We start from the raw sequence: 22,903 nt of genomic DNA on the forward strand, positions 1-22,903 counted from the left end.
AGGCCCATACGCACGATCTGACTTTTTGAAACAAACATGCAAATTAGCTGTTTTAAGGCAACATCCGACCATGTGTACGCTCCATCAGACAAACTTTTTCGGTTTTCATCTGACTTTTGTTGGCTGTGCGAACGGACAAACTTTCTGGCAACAAAAGTCCGATGGAGCAAAGTCTGATCGTGTGTACAGAAAACCATCGGACTTTTGTACAAAGTACAAACAGGCATGCTCAGAACCAATGCAAAAGATCAGACAACAATATAGAAGTTGACCGAAGGTGGCGGTAAAGAGCAGAAAAAACACATGATTTTGTGAAAGTTGGCTGAAAAAGTCCTGCCGTGTGTATGCAATACAAGAGCTCGGCCGACGCCCTTTGTACAAAAATCCACAGGAAAGTTTATACAAAGTCCGATCGTGTGTATGAGGCTTTAGACTGATGCAAGTTGAACCACCTATCTCTTAGGCCCCACATACACTGGATGTTTTGCTATGTCTCCCAAGCACCTTTCCTTCTGGCTGTGGTGGTTTGGCAACAAAAAAAACACTTGATGCTTGTAAACGAGAGAAAGACTTTTAGGTGCGTCAGGTACTTGGAGATTAATTAATTTATTGGCCAGAATAATAATTTATTCCTCCAAAGGCCGTTACCTTTAGGCTCCTCTAAGCACCTATGTATGCATGAACACATAGGCTAACATGCAGGGGTATTTAGATGCAGAAAAATAAAACTCTAGACACCTCTAGGAGCAGCAGTAAAAATGTCCAGTATGGATAAGAATTTATACTTCTTAATGAGTTCAGGGATGAGATTAGAATTTGCAAATAAGTAATTTTTCTTCATAAATTTAGGCCAAAATCTAATCTGCTACATTTTTGTGGTAAAAATAACTCAACTCAGTGTATATTATTTTGTCTGTAGGAAAGTTAGAGAGTCCACAAGCTACAGTACGTGTCTGAAAATTGATCAATCCTAATGTACTGACTGTCTCATTTCTTAAGCCCTAAAATGCCAGAACAGTACATATACCCTCCAAATGACCCATTTTTGGAAATTAGACTTCTTAAGGTATTTAGTAGGAGGCATTGTATACTTTTTGAAGTTGTCATTTTTTTCACACAGTTCTTTGGAAAAGAAAGACCTTTAATAACATTTGTATTTCTTTCAAAAAATCATCAATTTAACAAGTTATTTCTCACATACGGCATATGCATACATTCAATTACACCCCAAAACACATTCTACTACCCCTCCGGATTAAGGGGATACCACATGCGTGAGACTTTTTCACAGCCTAGATGCATAGAGGGGTCCACAACCCAAGAAGCACCTTTGGGCTTTCAAGGAGCATAAATATAGATCTCATTTTCTGACTACCCATCCCATTTTTGAAGGCCCTGGAGCACCAGGACAGTGGAATTACCCACAAAATCACCCCGTTTTGGAAAGCAAATTCCCCAAGGTATTTTCTATAGGGGATAATGAGTCTTTTTAGCATCTCATTTTTTGCCACAAGTTTTTGGAAAATATGGAAAGAAAATTAAAACTTTTTTTACACAAAGTGCTTCATCAGGACATTGATGAACCTGAACTGGTGTGGCTGCACTGGTGTGGCAGATCAGGAAACTGATGAGGATGCTCTGGTGCGCATGCACTGGCATGGCTGATCAGGACACTGATGAGGATGCACTGGCGTGGCTGATCAGGACACTGATAAGGCTGCACTGGTGTGACTTCACTGGTATGGCTGATCAGGACACTGATGAGGATTCACTGCTGTACATGCACTCACATGGCTAAGCAGGATACTGATGAGGCTGCACTGGTGTATATAGACTGGCATGGCTGATCAGGTCACTGATAATGCTACGCTGATGAGATTGCACTGGTGTAGCTGCACTGGCATGGCTAATCAGGACACAGATGAGGCTGCACTGGTGTGGCTGCACTAGCATGGCTAATCAGGACACCAATGAGGCTGCACTTGTGTAGCTGCACTGGCATGGCTAATCAGGACACAATGAGGCTGCACTGGTGTGGCTGCACTTGTGTGGCTAATCCGGACACCAATGAGGCTGCACTGGTGTGACTGTACTGGTGGGGCTAATCAGGACACGATGAGGCTGCACTGGTGTGGCTGCACTTGCGTGGCTAATCAGGACACCAATGAGGCTGCACTGGTGTGGCTGTACTGGCATGGCTAATCAGGACACCAATGAGGCTGCACTGGTGTGGCTGAACTTGCGTGGCTAATCAGAACACCAATGAGGCTGCACTATTGTGGCTGCACTGGCATGGCTAATCAGGACACTGATGAGGCTGCACTAGTGTGGCTGTTTAGGACACTTGTCAGGAATCAGCAGCAAGGAGACCAGACACCTACCTACACCCAGAAATTGAGACCAAACTAATTATATATCCTTAAAGTGATATTTATTAACAGTAAACACACACCAATAAACATACACAGCAACCAGTGAAAACAAACCACTCTGGAAAACAAGAACAAAACCCCAAAGACAAAAATAACAAATTTACTACTGACTATATACAATATCTATAATATTAGTGACAAAGGTAAATAAATGAATATTGTGCCACGCTGTATAAGTAACTGAACCAATACTGCATAATTAATATTCAAACATGATTCCCATCCATAAAGCGGAAAAATTAACAATGAATAGTATATAGTAATATCAGTGCTAAATGTGCAAAATAACAATGTGAACAAATGATCACTAAATAATAATACACATAATCTAAACATCATCAGTGAAAAACATGATATTCAATCATTGAAAAGATCAAATAATGCTATACACAGTGCTCCAAAAGAAGTTCCCCAGTGACTAGTGATGGTGCTCCAGAGTTTCACACCCGTGCTCACCCTGTGTGATTGCGCTCACCTCAGGGAATGTGACCACACAGCTAAGCTTGGTCAGACAAGCAGTAGAACCACCATTGGGCTCAAGGTTAATGGACTCTGCAAATCCTCAGATGCTTCATTATTGATGTCTTCGATACGTGTACATAAAGAAATAGACTGGATAGTGTGATACCGCCTCAACTCAGAATTTATTGTATAAAAATAGGCCAATCACTCACATGCTAGAGGTGCTACCAGCACAACACTCTATAATAAGCATAAACATAAACAAGATTCCCAATCCAATAGGCAAAGAGTTCTGTGCTTCTAGCAGCTGTGTTGAGAGATCAACATCTCAGATGACTCCTCTACCATCTTGGCCCCTCCTCTACGCGTGTCGACACAGGGATTGTTACGTGTCTTCCTCAGGGAGATTCATTCGCATTTGCACTTAATGGATTGGAATCATGTTTGAGTATTAATTATGCATTATTGGTGCAAAGTTACTTATACAGCACGGCACAATATTTATTTATTGATTTATCACAACATATGGGAGTGTGACTGGTGTCAGCAGCTGATAAGTGACAAAGGTAACAGGGATGCAAAGAGGGAAATCACGACTGGGTACGGGAGCAGGAGCAAGGTAGAAGGGTGCAGGATGGATCAGGATACAGGAAGCACAAGGATATGTCAGTAAGGGGGCAATCAACAGGATAGTGACGCACTGGGGAAAGGGAGGAGCAGCCTTAAATATCCACCTGGCAGCTGGAGCCAGGTGTGGCTGATCAGAACCTGGTGACTTCTGGGAGACACCTGCTGGTGGACACTGGAACTGCAGCCATCGGTCCAGAGCACAACAGTGCCACCAGCAGGTGAATTCAATCCTGACAGATATATTCCTCTCTGTGGAGTGTAGTTCAATAGCTTGCCGGAAGATTTATGATGCCGATTGTTTGGATGTTCAGACATAAAGATAGGAGAAAAATGTGGAGGAGGGGGAGAAGAGAAGTGAGAGAAAGAGAAAGAAGACAGAAAGAGAAATATTGGTAGGTGGGTGGGGAAGTCTTACTACATTTTATTAGATGAAAAACCCTTTCACACATTTCGATTCCACAAATACATTTCCAGGGTAAACCTAAAGGAGCTATTACATGCACTATATTGTCAGAAGTATTGGGACGTCTGCCTTTACATGTACATGAACTTTAATGGCATCCCAGTCTTAGTCCATAGGGTTAAATATTGAGTTGGCCCATCCTTTGCAGGTATAACAGATTCAGCTCTTCTAGGAAGGCCATCTACAAGGCTTAGGAGTGTACCTGTGGGAATGTGTGACCATTCTTCCAGAGGCGCATTTGTGAGGTCAGGCACTGATGGACGAGAAGACCTGACTCGCAGTTTCTGCTCTAATTCATCCCAAAAGGTGTGAAGGTTGAGGTCAGGACTCGGTGCAGGCCAGTCAAGTTCCTCCACCCCAAACGCACTCATCCATGTCTTTATCGGGTTAAGGTCAGGACTCTGATGGCCCCTTCCTGTTCCAACATGACTGCACACTAGTGCACAAAGCAAGGTCCATAAAGACATGTATGAGTGAGTTTGGGGTGGAGGAACTTGACTGGCCTGCACAGAGTCCCGATGAATTAAAGAGTAGACTGCGAGCCTTCTTGTCCAACATCAGTGCCTGACCCCACAAATGCTCCTCTGGAAGCATGGTCAAACATTCCCATAGACACAATCCTAAACCGTGTGGACGGCCTTCCCAGAAGAGTTGAAGCTGCTATAGCTGCAAAGATTGGGCCAACTCAATATTGAACCCAACGAACTAAGACTGGGACTTGAAGAGTGAGGATCACTCTTAACCAATCAGGTTTCCTGGGATCACACTCTGCTTACAAGGATCATGCTTGTAAGCAGGAGGTTCAAGCACATCGCCCCCTAGGGGCAAGCCACACTGATTACAGACCATTAAAGTAGAGCTCCGACCATTTTACACCTTCGCCCCACACACATACTTACAGTATTGCATCCTCTAACTTTTTCAGCTGGTTGCTAAGTCTGTTCCTACTTACCCTGAAACATGGATTCCCCACAGTTTAACCCCTTCCCGACCAGCCGCAACAGTTATACTGCGCCAGGTTGGCTCCCCTGCGTGAGCCATCGCACCTGTACGTTGGCTCTTTAAGGAACTGTAGCAGGTGCGTGCGCCCGCAGCGTGTCCCCAGAGTCAATGTGCATGCCGGCGGGCGCAATGACCACTGGGCACCTGTGATTGCTCATGACAGAGCGAGAACTGGGATTTGTGTGTGTAAACACACAAAAAGCCCGGTTCTGTCAGGGGAGAGGAGACAGACTGTGTGTTCCTACTAAGTAGGAACAATGATCTATCTCCTCCTCTAGTCAGCCACTTTCCCCCACAGTTAGAACACACATAGGGAACACATTTATCCCTTGATCGCCCCCTAGTGTTAACCCCTTCCCTGCCAGTGTAATTTATACAGTAATCAGTGCATTTTTATAGCACTGATCGCTGTATAAATGTCAATGGTCCCAAAAAATGTCAAAAATGTCCGATTTGTCTGCCGCAATGTCTCAGTCCTGATAAAAATTGCAGATGGCCGCTATTACTAGTAAAAATAAATAATAATAATAAAAAAAATGCCATAAATCTATCCCCTATTTTGTAGACGATATAACTTTTGCGCAAACCAATCAATATATTGCAATTTTATTTTACCAAACATATGTTGAAGAATATACATCGGCCTAAACTGATGAAGACATTTATTTATTTATTTTAATTTGGATATTTATTATAGCAAAAAGTACAAAATATTGTGTTTTTTTCAAAATTGTTGCTCTTTTTTTGTTTATAGCGCAAAAAATAAAAACCGCAGAGGTGATCAAATACCACCAAAAGAAAGCTCTATTTGTGGGGAAAAAAGGACATAAATTTTGTTTGGGTACAACGTTGCACAACCGCGCAATTGTCAGTTAAAGAGACACACTGCAGTATCACAAAAAATTGCCTTTTCATTAAGGGGGAAAATCTTCCGGGGCTGAAGTGGTTAAACAAGAAATGCTGAGCATGTTCTAAACTCCACCAGCCCTCTCACATCTTTGCCTGACACTATAATATTTCATTCATACTCTCAACTCTGTATTCTTAGTTGATTCCACCCTACACACAGGGAAGCCACCATATTTATTTTCTGCAAAGGCTGTTTGATCGTGTCTTCTCCAATCCTCCCCTTCTTTCACTATCCCCAACCTATTTCCTTATAGAACAGAGCCTTGGGGGCAAGCTGCACATGCTCAGTTTGGTGTGTATAGCTAGAAAGTTTTTTTTGTTTTTTTGGGGGGAAGAGTGCATGTGATCGGCACAGAGCCAATCAGCACTGTCCAGACAGAGGGTCATAGGACAGTCAGAGGAGGATGAAAACTCCTCCTACAAGCTTTACCCGGTGCTCTGCTGGACACTGATAGAAGTCGCAAGATTGCTATATATTGCTGATGAGAAAAGGTATTTAGCAGTTTATATTTACTAAAATAGTTGTGTTTCCATGTTCTGTGTACTGTGGGAGACCAGATATAGTGAACAGAACACAGGGTCCTGGGTTTAGTAACACTTTCAATTTACTTTAAGCAACTATTAAATCATTTGTCTATTGCACCTAAACTATTCTGCATACATGGCTGTAATAAATCTCAAAGTCTTGCTATTTTTCATGATGACATGGCAAAAATAACATCAAAAATTATTCATTACAATGTTGCTTATTCCAGTAATAGCTGGCAGAATGTAATATGTAACCTATTGTGTATTGATCATGTCAACAGCCTCACATATTATTAACAGGAAATAAATCAGGCTTTCAGTGGAATTCCAGGCTACACATAACTAATCCCAAAATGCTCCCTCCGCCTCCTCACACCAATGCCGACTAACCTTTGTAAGGGAAGCCACCATATTTCTTTTCCGCAAAGGCTGTTTGATCGTGTCTTCTCCGATCCTCCCCTTCTTTCACTATCCCCAACCTATTTCCTTATAGAACAGAGCTTTGGGGGCACATGCACAGTTTGGTGTGTACAGCTAGAAAGTTTTTTTTTTTTGTGAAGAGTGCATGTGATCGGCACAGAGCCAATCAGCACTGTCCAGACAGAGGGTCATAGGACAGTCAGAGGATCTCCTCCTACAAGCTTTACCCAGTGCTCTGCTGAACACTGATAGAAGTCGCAAGATTGCTATATACTGCTGATGAGAAAAGGTATTTAGCAGTTTATATTTATTAAAATCATTGTGTCTCCATGTTCTGTGTACTGTGGGAGACCAGATATAGTGAACACAGGGTCCTGGGTTTAGTAACACTTTCAATTTACTTTAAGCAACTATTAAATCATTAATATTGCACCTAAACTATTCTGCATACATGGCTGTAATAAATCTCACTTTCAAGGCCTTTAGAAAAGTCTTGCTATTTTGCATGATGACATGGCAAAAATAACATTAAAAATTATTCATTACAAAGTTGCTTATTCCAGTAATAGCTGGCAGATAATAAATGTAATATGTAACCTATTGTGTATTGATCATGTCAACAGCCTCACATATTATTAACAGGAAATAAATCAGGCTTTCAGTGGAATTCCTGGCTACACATAACTAATTCCAAAATGCTCCCTTCGCCTCCTCACACCAATGCTGACTAATCTTTGTAAGAAATATGTAAATACTTATCTATTTTCAGGCTACTCTGGTCTGGTCTTGTGATCTGGCTCTGATATAGGATGGGCCATATGAGCCTATGGGTGACGTCAACACTCCAGGTTTTAGCAGTCATTGTTGAGCACTCTCTCCTCTCCCCTGTAGCTGCCACTGGCTGACACAGGCGAGATCGCATGATCAGACCGGAGCAGCCTGAAAATAGTTAGGTATATACAGTAGATCTTTCTTACACGGTTAGTCAGCACAGATGTTAGAAGCGGAGGGGGAAAAACTTTAACCACTTACGGACCGCCCGCCATCGTTATATGTCGGTACTTTGAAGAGGGATATCATTGTTATGGCAGCAGCTAGCTACCATAACACCAGTATCCTCTTCTTCAGCAGGCGGTCTGCTTTCAGATAAAAGTGGTCTCTGCAGTGGATTCGCTGCAATATAATTTTTATCGGTGGCGGGAGAGGGCCCCGCCGCTTACCGGAGCCACCGGCAGCAGAGGGGGCGATCGCATTCTTTTTCCTGTTAGGTATGGGCAGGAGTGAGGGGAAAATGGCCCCACCCATTTCCATACCATTGCACGGTGGAAACAACGTAAAAAAATAAAATAAAAAAGGGACTTTTTTTTTTTTAACCATTTCCCTACTGGGCACTTATACCCCCCTCCTGCCCAGACCAATTTTCAGCTTTCGGTGCTCTCACACTTTGAATGACAATTACTCAGTCATGTAAAACTGTACCCAAATTAATTTTTTGTCCTTTTTTTCCCACAAATAGAGCTTTCATTTGGTGGTATTTGATCACCTCTGGGTTTTTTATTTTTTGCGCTATAAATGAAAAAAGACCGAAAATTTTGAAAAAAAATAATTTTTCTTTGTTTCTGTGATAAGATTTTGCAAAATATTTTTTTTTCATGAATTTTGGCCACAATTTATACTGCTACATATCTTTGGTAAAAATAACCCAAATAAGTGGATATTATTTGGTCTTTGTGAAAGTTAGAGAGTCTACAAACTGTGGTGCAAATCATAAAAAATTGATCACACCTGATGTACTGGTGGCCTATCTCATTTCTTGCAACCTGAACAAGCCAGGAAAGTACAAATACCCCCCAAATGACCCCTTTTTGGAAAGTAGACATTCCAAAGTATTTAGTAAGAGGCATGGTGAGGTTTTTGCTGTTGTCATTTTTTCCCACAATTCTTTGCAAAATTAAGATTTTGTTATTTTTTTTTTTTTTCCCCCACAAAATTGTCATTGTAATAGATTATTTCTCTCACATGGCATGCGTATATCCCAAATAATGCCCCAAAATACATTCGGCTACTCCTCTTGAGTATTACGATACCACATGTGTGGGACTTTTTCACAGCCTGGCCACTTAGAGAGGCCAAACATGCAGGGAGCACTATCACGGATTCTAAGAGCATAAATGACACATCTAACTTGTTGACTACCTATTACACTTTTGAAGGCCCTGGAGCACCAGAACAATGACATGTGGCACTGATACATGGCACTGATAGCATGTGACACTGATGACCTTTTCATGGTGTTGGAAAGATAACAGGAAGTGATGGTGTTTACTTTGGTCATTTGACCTTATCCACCCAGGAGACTGTGTGACCTACCCATGAACACTCTGATGTGCAGTGCATGCTGGGTAGGGTATAAAAGGGACTGTAGCGGCCATATTTGGTCTCTTGGAACCACGTTGCCTGCCTGTGCGGAACTGTGTGCAAGGTTCTCGGACGCATCGGTAGATAGTCGCCGCGGAGTGCAAACCAGACTGTTTGCTGGGTGACTTGATGGAGACAAGAGCTGGTGATCAGATCGACGGGGATCGGAGCCGCTTGTTGGAGCAGCGGAGAGCCGGATCCACGGTGGAGTGACACGGAGCATTTGGCCTAGTCAGCGGAAGCAAGCTGCAGTTGTCGGACTCAAGCCATCACTCAGAACTCTGATCCGAATGGTGAGCGGGTTGTGGCCCACCGTTTAATCTATTACACGTACTTAGACTTACTAATAGGCCTCGCTGGAACCTGTTGTTCCATGGAAGCATAATTGAGCAACTGACACTTAATAGATTTGAGGTCCGTTTCACTTTAGTACCTAAGTGTGATTACAAGTTTCTGGAGTTATACCTGGAGTGTTCTAAGTTAACTTCTCTGCTTACCCCTTTGGATTACAATTATCTGAGGAACTATCTAAGCTAGCGAACAAAGAAGATAAAGGAGGAAATACCTTAAGTGAGGCCTCACGTAGACTTTAAATAAGGGGAGCTCCTAGGTCTAGATAATAACATACTTGCACGCTGTTTATTGTATTTGATTGTTGACTTATGTTGTGCTGACGTTCTACGTTGGAATGACAGTGCAAACTCTGTAACCACCTATTTGCTATATTTTCAGTAAAGGTATTTCTGTTTAAGAGTACAAGTGTGTGGTTTGCTGTCTTTCCCCACCAGGTGGAGCCAGAGGATCCTCAGGGGTAGACACATGTACATTATACTTTTTACACTGTACTGTATTATTATTGCACCACAGCTTTGCCAAGGGGACAGAGTCATACAGAAGGGGGGTTCTCAGTAGAGTCCAGGCCCAATTCAAATCAGCAGGTCCTTCGGTGGTCAGTGCTACACGCGCTTCTTGAAGAATGGCCAAACATTCCCATAGACACACTCCTAAACCTTGTGGACAGCCTTCCCAGAAGAGTTGAAGCTGTTATAGTTGCAAAGGGTGGGCCAACTTAATATTGAACCCTATGGACTAAGACTAGGATGCCATTAAAGTTTGTGTGAGTGTAAAGGCACATCCCAATACTTTTGGTAATATAGTGTACATACTTTCATTGGTCCAAGCTGGACCAATGTAACTATGTAAAACAGCCCATGCTTAAACTTTACCTTTCAATAAAAATATGCATTGCAATGGGAAAACCTAATTCCCTTATCATTCTTTTTTTTTATTGTTATATGAGAATATTAGTTTAATGACTGTGGTCCTTCCTTTTTCAGGATACATTTACTTCTTCTCATGCCCAAAAGCATACAAGTATGACATTGAGAAAGAAGATGTGGTCAATGTTGTGAAATCCAGCTCCTGGATTGGATGTTGAGACAGAGCCAAAAGAGTTATTACAAAAAGCGTTGTAAGAGAACATAGGAAATCATATGAAAGATGTAAAATTGCATCAGCATAAACAAACCTGTCAACAAGACCCAATTGTTTCCAAATACATTGCACAGTAGCCTATGCAATATATATATGGCAGAAAACACATTATAGGATGAGACAAAAAATAAATATGTAAAATTTTTGAGAACTTGTTGTTAACCGAGCATATATAGCAGTGCCATTGTGGATGCCGATATTTTGCTGACCATCAGTATTCCCATAGCCCTCTTTCTTCTAAAGCAGCTAATAAAACACACTTCTGTAACACATCAAAATTAAATATTGTGTAAATCGCTTCCATTTTCCAAATATGTGCATGTTTTTGTTTATGTAATATTGGATGTCACTAGTATTCCACTTTTGAATATTCAATTTTATATTGTATTTTATTTTTTATGGTCCTTTCGTTAAAATATTTTTAAAGAGAAATGGTTACTTATCCCATTCAGGGCAAAATTACACACAGCCCATGCCCTAGGCATGGAGTGCAGTTCCTTCCCCGAGTACCTGCACACCTGTAACCCTGCAGAAGCAGCCAATTACCTGGCCCGAACACTGTCACTTGGGGTGGTGCCATGATGTCACCCCCCTTGTTTAAACTCTGACATCAATCTACACCAGAGCTTAGACAGGTGGGGATATTGCAGCAGGAGGCAGAGAGGATTGTGGCTGGTTAAAGCAGAAGTAAACCCATCCATAAAACAGTTTCATTTCCAGCATGTGCCGGAAATGTAACACTCCCATTGGTTGTGTTCTCAACCAAACTGTCAAACCGTCCAATGGCTGGTTTCATAACTGATCACATGTGCAGCATTATGGCAGTTGTAGATTAAACAAAGGCAAAGATGGCAGCTTCCTTGGCTAAAAACAATAGGGGGGTTTACTTAGGCTGCGTACACACGGGCGGATTGTCTGCCCAACTTAGTCCGCTGAACCGCGTTTCAGCGGACAATCCGCTCGTGTGGGGGCTTCAGCGGAATTTTTCAGCGGACAGTCTGACGGACTAAGTCTTTCGGAATTTCCGTAATTTTGTCCGTCCAAACTTGGTTTCAGCGGACAGTCCGCTCGTGAGTAGGCAAGTTGGACGGACTAAGTATGACGCATGCCCAGAAAGGATTTACAGGGCGGACAGGGCGGAAGCGCTCGGTCTTGTAAAACTAGTGTTCGTATTGAAGCTAGCATATTCGTCATGCTGCTAATTTTGTGGTTTTTTAATATAGCCCATTCTTTTCTTCTTCATAATGCAAGAAAAGTGAAGTAGCTTTGCTGCTTATATTCACACAGAGTTATACCAAATGTTTTTATTCATCCTCATCCTATGATTAATCTTCCAATTTTAGAAAAATATTTAAAAAAATAAATAAAAAAAAACAAAAAAAAATCCAAAATATATATATATATATATATATATATATATATATATATAATATATATATATATATATATATATATATATATATATATAAATATATATATATATATATATATATATTAAAAAAAAATATATATATATATATATATATATATATATATATTAAAAAAATAATAAAAAAAAATATATATATATATATATATATATATATATATATATTTATATTTATAAAAAATTATAGAATTTATCTATTACTATATATTTTTGGAACTACTATTGTCAGTTAAAAAATTTTTTTTTTTTTTTTTAATTTTTTTTTGTGGGGGGGGGGGTTTGAAACAAGATGGACTTGCGTTTTTTTTGGCCAAGCAGGACTATGTAAGTAGAGATATTTATATTAACATGAACGTGTGTTTTGTAAATAACCCCCAGAGTCTTTTGACATGTACCTGCCTACTCACAAATAAACTCTGTTTTTTAAGCCAAAATAACAAAAAAAAACATACAATATTTTTGGAAATAATAAATATTTATTTTTCATCAGAACAAAACTAAATCAAGAGGGAGGCAACACTGGAGACAATTTTGACGTTTGTGAAGCCTTTTGTCCCCCAGGCACACATCAAGTGAGTGGCCACCAAAATTCAGAACCTGTGTAACATGTAAATAGGGAGCACAACATGGTCCTAGAATCCCAAAGACCAGGAACAGCAGCAGATGAGATCTATGTCCCCAGACTGTGGTACTACAACAGCCTGCGTCTTCTTTCAGAGCAGACTGAAGCCAGGCAGTCACTTCCGACTCTTCCGTCTAGTCTTCCTTCCACGCGTCGCTGGAGGCTGTGCCTCTGGTGGTGGACTTGTGGTAGGAGGAGGAGGAGGAGGAGCAGTAGGGTCTGTGTTATACAGTTTGGTGGTCGGTGTTAGCTCACCCTTCAGACCCCGTTGAATGGCATAAAAAAAAATTGCTTCGCACAAGTTGCGCTGTGCCTTCTCCATTTCTAACAACCTGCTTGCTAAATAAGTACCGTAGGCCTCCTCAGGATTGGGGGGTTTGCTCAGCACTTGTGTGGCTTGGCGTATAAGTGCCAAGGACTCCTCCTCTGTACGTGTCATCCTCCTGGGCCTTTTGCTGGCTAGGCGGAGGGGAGGGACCTGGCTTTCGGTCCGACTCCTGCTGGGCCTAGCTAGCTCCTGTGTGTGGCTGGTCCCGGCCTCCTCCTCCATACCACTGGTCCCGGCCTCCTCCTGGGTGAGCTCATCCTGTGTAAAAAAACAAAGAAATCAATAAATAAAATATGTCTATATTTTGAAATCATCAATCACTAACAATTTTACAGTTCTCACTTGCAAATACATTTGTCTTGAAATACAAAAGGCTATCATTTTGACACCATCATTTTTCCTTCAGTTCACCAAGATTTGAGCCACATTTGTGGAAACTACTGTATCCTTATATCTAATTTAATTTGTGATGAAATCCTAGATTTGGAAGCAATTCAAACATTGAACTTTACATCATTAATATTTGAGCAATCCAAACTTTAGAAACTAAAATATACCTGGCTCCAGCTGGGCGCATCAACTTCGTCCAGCAAGGAAGGGTCTGGATCTTCCAGGGATGGCTCACCTGAGGTGGAGGTAAGGGTGGAGGGACGGGTAGACGGAAGAGTGGAAAGTGACTGCCTGGCTTCGGACGTGTCATCCAGAAAATGCAGCCTGTCATAATACCACAGCCTAGGTACATAGACCTGACCTGCTGCTGATCCTGATGTTTGGGACTCTAGGATCTTTCTGCGCTCCCGCCTATACACGTTACGCAGGTTCTGAATTTTGGAGTTCACAAAGTCAGTGTCTGCCTGGGGGAGTCGGGTTTTCACAAACATCAAAACTGTCTCCAGTGTCTTCCTCCGGCCAGGACGGCTGGAATATTGTGGGTGTTTGGAATCCCAAAGGCTCCTGTGTGATTCTATTAGATCAATAAATGTGGAGAGGAAGGCCTCCTCCTTAAAGGGGTCTGTGTTATACTTTTGCATTTTGATTTCTGAAAAAATAAATAAAAAAATAATAATAATAAAAAAAAAAAAATGTCAGACCAAATGCACACTATTTGACAATGTAGGCGAGACACACACTACACCCACACACACACACACACACTACCACACACGCTACCCCCCACACACACACTACCCCCCCCCCCACGCACCCACACTACCACACACGCTACCCCACACACACACACACTACCCCCCCCACACACCCACACTACCCCCCATACACACACACACAGTACCCCCACACACTACCCCCCCACACACACACTACCCCCCCATACACCCACCTCCCCCCCCCCACACACACACACACACACACACTACCCCCCCATACACCCACCCCCACACTACCACACAAAACACCAACCCCACTCAACCACCAACCCACATAAAAATCAATTAACCATCAATAAGGTGAAATTTCACTATATACATTCCTAACGCAGGCTTAAAATTAAAATAAAATAAAAAGATAACTATCTTACCGTCGCGTGTAGTACTCGTTGCTTCCGTTCGGACAAGCGTACGGCCTCGCGGTAACGCTTTATATACAGCGCATGTGTTCAAGCTCTGCCTGCGTCGCCCGCCCCTGACGTTCCGTGTGACCGTATTTCCCCGCCCCTTTTACCCTCGTTCCGCTGTGGGAGATTGATAGGTGAAAATGGCGGACGTAAATTCAATGAGCAGCGCGGAGGAAAGCCCTGAACCCCATGCTTCCGGAGCAAGGAAGAGATATAAGGCCACAAACATGGCCTTTGAAGAGATGGTGGAGATGGTGGCTATATTGAGAAGGGAGGATTATGATGGGGAAAATGGCCCGTACCCCAAACCCAATATCCGCAAAAGCGGCATCATGGATATGGTCGTCACAACTTTGCAGAGCAAATTTGGGGTACGAAGAGGCAAGGATCAGCTCCGGAAACGATGGTCCGACATCAAGTCCAGGGAGCCGGACCAATATCATCGCATCAAAAAGGCCCTGAAAAAAAGTAAGTAAACTCTGCGTTTATCGTGACTGTCGGACATAATCGTTCGTATAGGTATACGACATATTTGTAAATCTGGCGAATTTGATCGTTCATGTGGTTAATAGTTCATGTAATGAGCGAATATGCTTGTTCGTATATGTGGACGTAAATAGCATGGATTTGTATATGGTGTAAATTTATCTGTTGTTTGATTAGATTTTAATTAGTTATTAATTTTTTGGTATTGTTCATGATAAACTGAATTGTCACACTCATAGTTTCATAGTTAGTAAGGTTGAATAAAGACACCAGTCCATCCAGTTCAACCTGAGTGAGTGTCTACAATTGCCCCTATCCCTGTACATTGAACACTCAAATTGTTCCCTACCCTCAAGGAGCCCACAATCCAAGGTCCCCATTCATATACTAGGGCTAATTTTGGACAGAAGCCAATTAACCTACCTGCATGTCTTTGGATTGTGGGAGGAAGCCGGAGTACCCGGAGGAAACCCACGCAGGCACAGGGAGAACATGCAAACTCCAGGCAGGTAGTGTCGTGGTTGGGATTTGAACCAGAGACCCTTTTTACTGCTAGGTGAGAGTGCTAACCACTACACCACTGTGCCACCCTAAGTTTAGGATATAAATTTTTCATAAAGTTTCATAAATTTATTCAGTGTAATGTAGTCTCAATAAAAAAATGAGATAGATAGATAGATAAAATGCTGGTTCAACATCTGGACTGGGAATCATTTAGTGTAGTTTGGGACATCATAGAACATTTTTTGACATAATCACACACAGGTACTCCAGGGGATGATTTGAGTGTGTCCGTCTGTGAAACTTGGACAAAAGATATAAAGTATCGCAGTTTGGTTAAAGGCTAGGTTCACATTGCTGCAATGTACGAGATCGAATGTGATTTGCACCGCACTGCAGTGCAAATCACATGTGATCTCTGTGTGATGTGATTTCAGCCATACATATAGTATGGCTGAATTCGCATCGCATCCGGCCCAAACTTGTACATGGCCCTTTTTTTAGTCCACAGCCGCATCGGATCACATGGGTGTTCACACCATGTGGTCCGATTCCTGTCCGAGTTTAAAGATTGCACTGTGATATGAGAACTAATTTGGAGGTGTCAATAAAACTTTAAACTGACACTCCCAGCAGGTCACATAGGGCAGTGTGAACTGCCTCCGGGAGGCATGCGATGCGTGAAACCACAGTAGATTTGCAGCGTTCGCACATCGCAGCAGTCTGAACACAGCCTAACTAAAAAAATGTCATTTTAATGATGTATTAAACTAGGAGCTTGTTATAACCAGCTAATAATTGTACACCACTTCAAACCAATGTTTCATATTCCAATTTCTGAACTCAAATATCACTATGCTTTTAAGTATACCTTTTTTTTTTGTTTTTTTCATTCTCATAGGGGAACAAAGACTCAGACAAGAGGCGGAGCAGCCCAGGACCCCCCGACCTCACCAGCCTGATTGGGCAATTAGCCCAAGCCCCGTGTCCGTGATGGAGCTGCCCAGCCCCGTGTCCGTGAGGGAGCAGCCAAGCCCCGTGTCCGAGCTGGATCAGCCCAGCCCAGGGCTAGATGTGGAGGAGGAAGAGGTGGTGGAGATACACACCCCACAAAGTGAGTGTCTGACAACCCAGCTTAAGGTAAACAATTAATGGCTGTATATGTTAACCAATTTTTTATCTACACATGTTTTTAGGTGATGATCTGGTTGTGGAAGGACAACAAGCTGCAGAGCCATTTACGACCGACAGTGCCCAGAGGCTAATTGGGCAGATCATGGCCTGGAATGGCAGGATGGATTTAATGGAGAACAACATCCATGCCATGCAACACCAAATCCATGCCATGCAACAGCAACTGGTCACTATGAGGCAGGAAATGAAGAACATGATCGATGTTTTAGGGAGAATCTAAGCCCCTTTTCCCTAAAACGAAAGATCATGTTCTTCATTTCCTTGCCAAAATTTTTTTAATGTTTTTACAACATTGTTTTTAGAGGCCAAATTTTGAAGATGCACACGGTGTGTCAACATGTGCTATGTGCCATCAGAGGATCGCAATGGACGCATTTGGTGTTTGCAAACCCTTCCTCATTCTAGTATGTGAGAGGAAGGGATTGCACCCACCAAACACGTCCATTGATCACTCATGATGGTACATAGCACATGTTGACATTACCAATTTTTGGTGTGCATCTTCAAAATTTGGCTTTACCCCTTGTTTTCTGTAAATAGTTAAAAATGCGATTTTATGTATTTTTTTTTTATAATTGTATTTTATATATAGATATATCTATATATTTCTATGTTTCCTAAAAAAAAAAAAAAAATTACAAAAAACAAAAAAAACAAAAAGAAAAATATCTAAAAAAGAGGCACTGGTTGGAATGTGCACTATTAAAAAATCCAAAAAAAAGATGTGTGTGTGTGTGTGTCTACTTCTTTCAATACTCAATACCAGTTTGGGAAGTCATTTTGTGTTTTCTGTCACAAAGGGCCTTATTTACTATTGGCAAAAACCACTTTGCAATACAAATGCACTAGGACAGGAATATGCAATTAGTGGAAATCCAGCTGTTGCAGAACTACAAGTCCCATGAAGCATAGCAAGACTGACAGCCACAAGCATGAGACCCAGAGGCATGATTGACTTGTAGTTTTGCACCAGCTGGAGGTTGGCCAATTGCATATCCCTGAATTAGGAGAATGTAGGAGACAAGCACCGTGAAAAGCAAACAAGAACCAAACTTAAAAATTTGAACAGACAATACATATTTCAAGAAAAATAAATTTTTATTGCTCAGCTGGCATTGGAATAGCCCCCCTACCATTAAAATAGCTGACATAGCGGTCACGCACCTCACGTGCTGTTTGGGGGGCTAAGCCAGGAAGGGCATGATCCAGCCCTGTGAGTTCTGGAAATATTAGTCCGGCCTCAGGCCCAATAGGCTGCAGGTACTGGTTCCCTGAAAGTTTGCGGAGAAAATTGTGCAAAATGCAGCAGCACAGAATCACATAGTTCAGTTTATATTCTGCTAGGTTGATCGCTGTCAGTAACAGACGGAACCGGCTGGCCATAATGCCAAAGGCACTCTCCACAACCCTTCTTGCTCTGGCCAGCCGGTAATTAAAAACCCTCCTCTCCAGGGTGAGGGTCCTTTGGGGGAAGGGTTTCATCAGATGGTCACTCAGACCGAACGCTTCATCAGCTAGAAACACAAACGGTAGACCCTCCACATTCTCGGCATCTGGTGGCAAGTCCAGGCCACCAGTGATGAGACGGTGGCAGAACTCGGTCTGCCTAAAGACTCCTCCGTCAGACATCCGGCCGTTCTTCCCCACATCCACATAAAGAAAGTCACATTGTGCCGACACCACCGCCATTAGCACCACACTATGGAACCCCTTATAATTCCAATAGTAGGACCCCGAATGGGGTGGGGGCACAATCCTCACATGTTTCCCGTCGATCGCCCCTCCGCAGTTGGGAAAGTCCCAACGGGCAGCGAATTGGGAAGCCACAGTCTGCCATTCCTGTGGTGTGGAAGGAAACTGGGGAGTCAAACACAGGGAAAAAAAAATTAGTCATTAAATAAAAACAATTCATAACAAATAAAACTCAAAAACATTTTGGAACAAAAGTTAAACAGAAATATTGCAAAAAAAATTTCTGCAAAAAAAATAAAAAATAGGCGGCCCAATTCACAGATTAATCAGCCCTCTGATGGACCAGGGGACATAAGTTAGGTGGGTGAGTGGGGTGGGGGGACTAATTAATGAGTAGACAATACCTGTAACCAATTTGAGTGGGGTGGGGGGACTAATTAATGAGTAGACAATACCTGTAACCAATTTGAGTGGGGTGGGGGGACTAATTAATGAGTAGACAATACCTGGAACCAATTTGAGTGGGGTGGGGGGACTAATTAATGAGTAGACAATACCTGGAACCAATTTGAGTGGGGTGACTAGTTAATGAGTTGACAATCCATATATATATATATATATATATATATATATATATATATATATATATATATATATCTATCTCTATCTATATCTATATATATCTATATATCTATATCTATATCTATATCTACACACACACACACACAAAGGGTGTATACAAAGAGTATACAAAGGGTGGGGGGGGCAGTAAAATAGTACAATGGAGCTGGCAATATGAATTATAGAGAAGAACAGTCTCGGCTGTGGGTGTATAGGGGCCCAGGATTGAATGCTGAGGACGTTAGTGAAAGCAAATATGCACGTGGGACACAAAAAGGTAAAAAGCTCAAAAAAATGACACAAAAAAACAAAATAAATAAATAAAAAAAAACAAAAAAAAAACAAAAAAAAAAAATGCATGCATTCATATAAAGGGGACATTCACATCATATTCCTGTCATGGATATTAAAATTCATGATGAAATGAATACAAACATACAATGCATATAATGCAATATTAAAAGAACAAACTTACCTTCATATATTCCTTCTGCAGGACCCGAATAATGGCAGAACAGGTCTCTGGAATAATGATCCCCAGAGCCTGGGGGGAGATGCCTGTCGAGAACTTGAGGTCCTGAAGGCTTCTCCCTGTCGCCAAGTAGCGCAACGTGGCGATGAGCCTCTGCTCCGGAGTGATGGCTTGCCGCATGCAGGTATCCTGCCTGCTGATATAAGGGGGTCAGCAAAGCCAGCAGACGGTGAAAAACGGGGTCCGTCATCCTGAGATAATTCCTGAAATCATCAGGATTATTCTCACGGATCTCACGGAGTAAAGGCATATGTGAGAATTGGTCATGCTGGCCAACCAATTCTTTGTCCATGAACTCCTCCTCACCCTGTTCACAGACTGGGCTCGGGTCAAAGTATTAACCCCAACATGAAGCCCCAATATAGCACGAACTCGTTCCCGAGTACGTCCACTCTCCATGGCTTTGAAACGGTCGGCTGGACAAACAAGCTCAACTGAACGCACTGAAGAACAGCCAGACCTATGAAGAACGACCTGAAACCCAGAAACGAGCGGACCAGAAGCGCCTAATAACAGGTACAACTGATCCACGCGTACCGAAAGACAGATACAAACCTCACAGGTAGACTGCGCCACAGTGAACGGACAAATTAAGCTGAAGTCTGAAAAGCGCGAATCGTCTCTAACCAAACTTCTACTAACGCAAAGTCAGCAGAAGGAGCCCAAAGGGTGCTTTGCTGTGTCTTGGACTTCCTATTTCTAGTCCTGTCGTACGTGCCATACGTCATCGCGCAAGCTTTCAGCGGACTGTTTGTTCGTCATGTGTGGTCAAGTCCGTTCATTCAAAAGTTGGACGGACTGTCTGTCGGATTGTCTGACGAACTTAGTTGGGCAGACAATCCGCCCGTGTGTACGCGGCCTTAGACTTTAAGTTTACTTAACTGGGGAACTTTGTGCTGCTACTGAATGAACCTGAGTGATAGTCTGTCTTTAAATTTTAGTTCTATGTTATAAGCAACCAAATGGATAGTATAGTTGCATTAAATCAACTTCTTTAACCTATCAGAAAATCATGTATGCCATCAAAGTCACATTGGAAGCTTTAAGATGCACAAGAGTTTTTCTGAAAAAAAACACATTTTCCTTTATACCAAGTAGTATAAACTTCAAGTAGAAGTTGTATCTTACTGGGCTCAAAATTCCACTGTCATATAATGCTTTGATTGCTATCAGCAACAAGGTGAAATACAAAAAGAAATGGATTCAGCTGTGGATGCTCAGTGCTTGTAAATCAGTCTGTTTGTGTTGCCTCTACTAATTATTAATCAGGTAGGATGGTTTTTAAATGTATAATTCACTATTTCAAGGCCTTATTTCAGACATTTTGAAAATTAAGCCTAAAACCTGCAACAGTGCAAAAGAACTAGTCACAATTTACTTAATGTAAGAACCTATTATCATTGCATTATAATTATTATTATTATTTTATTGTAGAGGATATATAGTTACAATATATAGTAGGTAAAGTTGAATAAAGACCATAGTCCATCCAGTTCAACCTGTGTAGGTGTACGTGTGTCAATGTCTATAATTGTTTCCCATAGGCCTATATGTTGTGTTCTTTAAGATGCAGATCAAAGAATCTCTTAAAAATATCCATACTCTCTGCCGACATCACCACTTGTGGAAGGGAGTTCTACATCCTTACTGGCCTGACAGGGGAAAAACCCCTGTCAAACTTAAGATTAAACCACTTCTCCTCCAATCTGATTGTGTGGCCCCGTGTCCTCTTAGCCCACGTACACACGGTCGGAGATTTCGGCAACCAAATCCGTGGGATTTTGCCCGTCCGATTTTGTCCGTCAGATCTTGTCCGAAACTGGTGCATACACACGGTCGGGCCAAGTTGTCTGATTTCGCAGGTGGCCAAGAACGCGGTGACGTAAGCCGTGTACGGCGGGACTAGAAAAAGGAAGTTCATCTCCACGTCCAGCACCCTTTGGGCTCCTTCTGCTGATCTCGTGTCTATCGCGTGTTAGTAGAAGTTTGGTGAGAGACGATTCACGCTTTTCAGATTTGTGATTCAGATCGCTACAGCTCTTCAGTTTCTGCTTGTCGGTGCGTATCTGATAATCAGTGCGTGCAGTCAGTAAGTATTTGTTGATCATTGTGGACTATATCTTGGTATAGTACGCTTTGAAAGATAATTCTTATTGTCTGCTTGCTTCTGCTATTCAGGTTGTTCTTTCAGGCTTTGCTGTTTATCTGTGCTTTCTGTTGTCCGCTCTGACCAGCCGACCGTTTTCTAACCATTTTTCCTCTACGTACTCGTCGTAGAGTTTCTGCTGTGCAGGGGCTTCGTGTTGGGGTTGCTACTTTGACACAAGCCCGGTCCACGAACAGGGAGGGGAGGCGTTTGTGGACCAAGAATTGGTTGCGCCAGCGTGACCAGTTCTTGCACATGCCTTTGCTCCGTGAGATCCGGGAGAATAATCCTGATGATTTCAGGAATTATCTCCGGATGACGGACCCCGTTTTTCACCGTCTGCTGGCTTTGCTGACCCCTTATATCACCAGGCAGGATACCTGCATGCGGCAAGCCATCACTCCGGAGCAGAGGCTCATCACCACTTTGCGCTACTTGGCGACAGGGAGAAGCCTTCAGGACCTCAAGTTCTCTACAGGCATCCCCCCCCAGGCTCTGGGGCTCATTATTCCAGAGACCTGTTCTGCCATCATTCAGGTCCTGCAGAAGGACTATATGAAGGTAAGTTTTATCCTTTAACATCACATTCTATGTATTTCATGATTGCTAATGTCTTGCATTTCTTTCCTCATTCCCTAATTACCATCATTGCAATATGCTCTAATTTAGATGCTCTGCCCCTTTGTCCTCAGGCATATTTGCCTCACTAACTTCCCCACCATGCTCTTCTTGGCCCCTAAAACTATAGTCTAGTCACTTCACAATGTCTTTTGTCAGCTCCATAGTATTGCTTTACCCTAAAATGTCTACAAATGTGATGTGTGTGCTTCAATTCATGCAGTGTTTTTTTTTTCTTTTTTGGGGTGGGGGTTGTGCCCAAATCATTAGGAACCCCCCTCCCCCAACTGCTAGGCCAGCTGATAGCAATCCTCTATCTGATGACTTTACCAAACCCAATACACACTATACCTACCTTTTTGATGCTCACATTTATGGATGAATTCACCTAAGCATGTAGTGT

Source organism: Lithobates pipiens, unplaced genomic scaffold (assembly GCF_037356315.1).
Source record: "Lithobates pipiens isolate NorthernLeopardFrog02 unplaced genomic scaffold, aLitPip1_a1.2 Scaffold_16, whole genome shotgun sequence".
Lineage (NCBI taxonomy): Eukaryota > Metazoa > Chordata > Amphibia > Anura > Ranidae > Lithobates > Lithobates pipiens.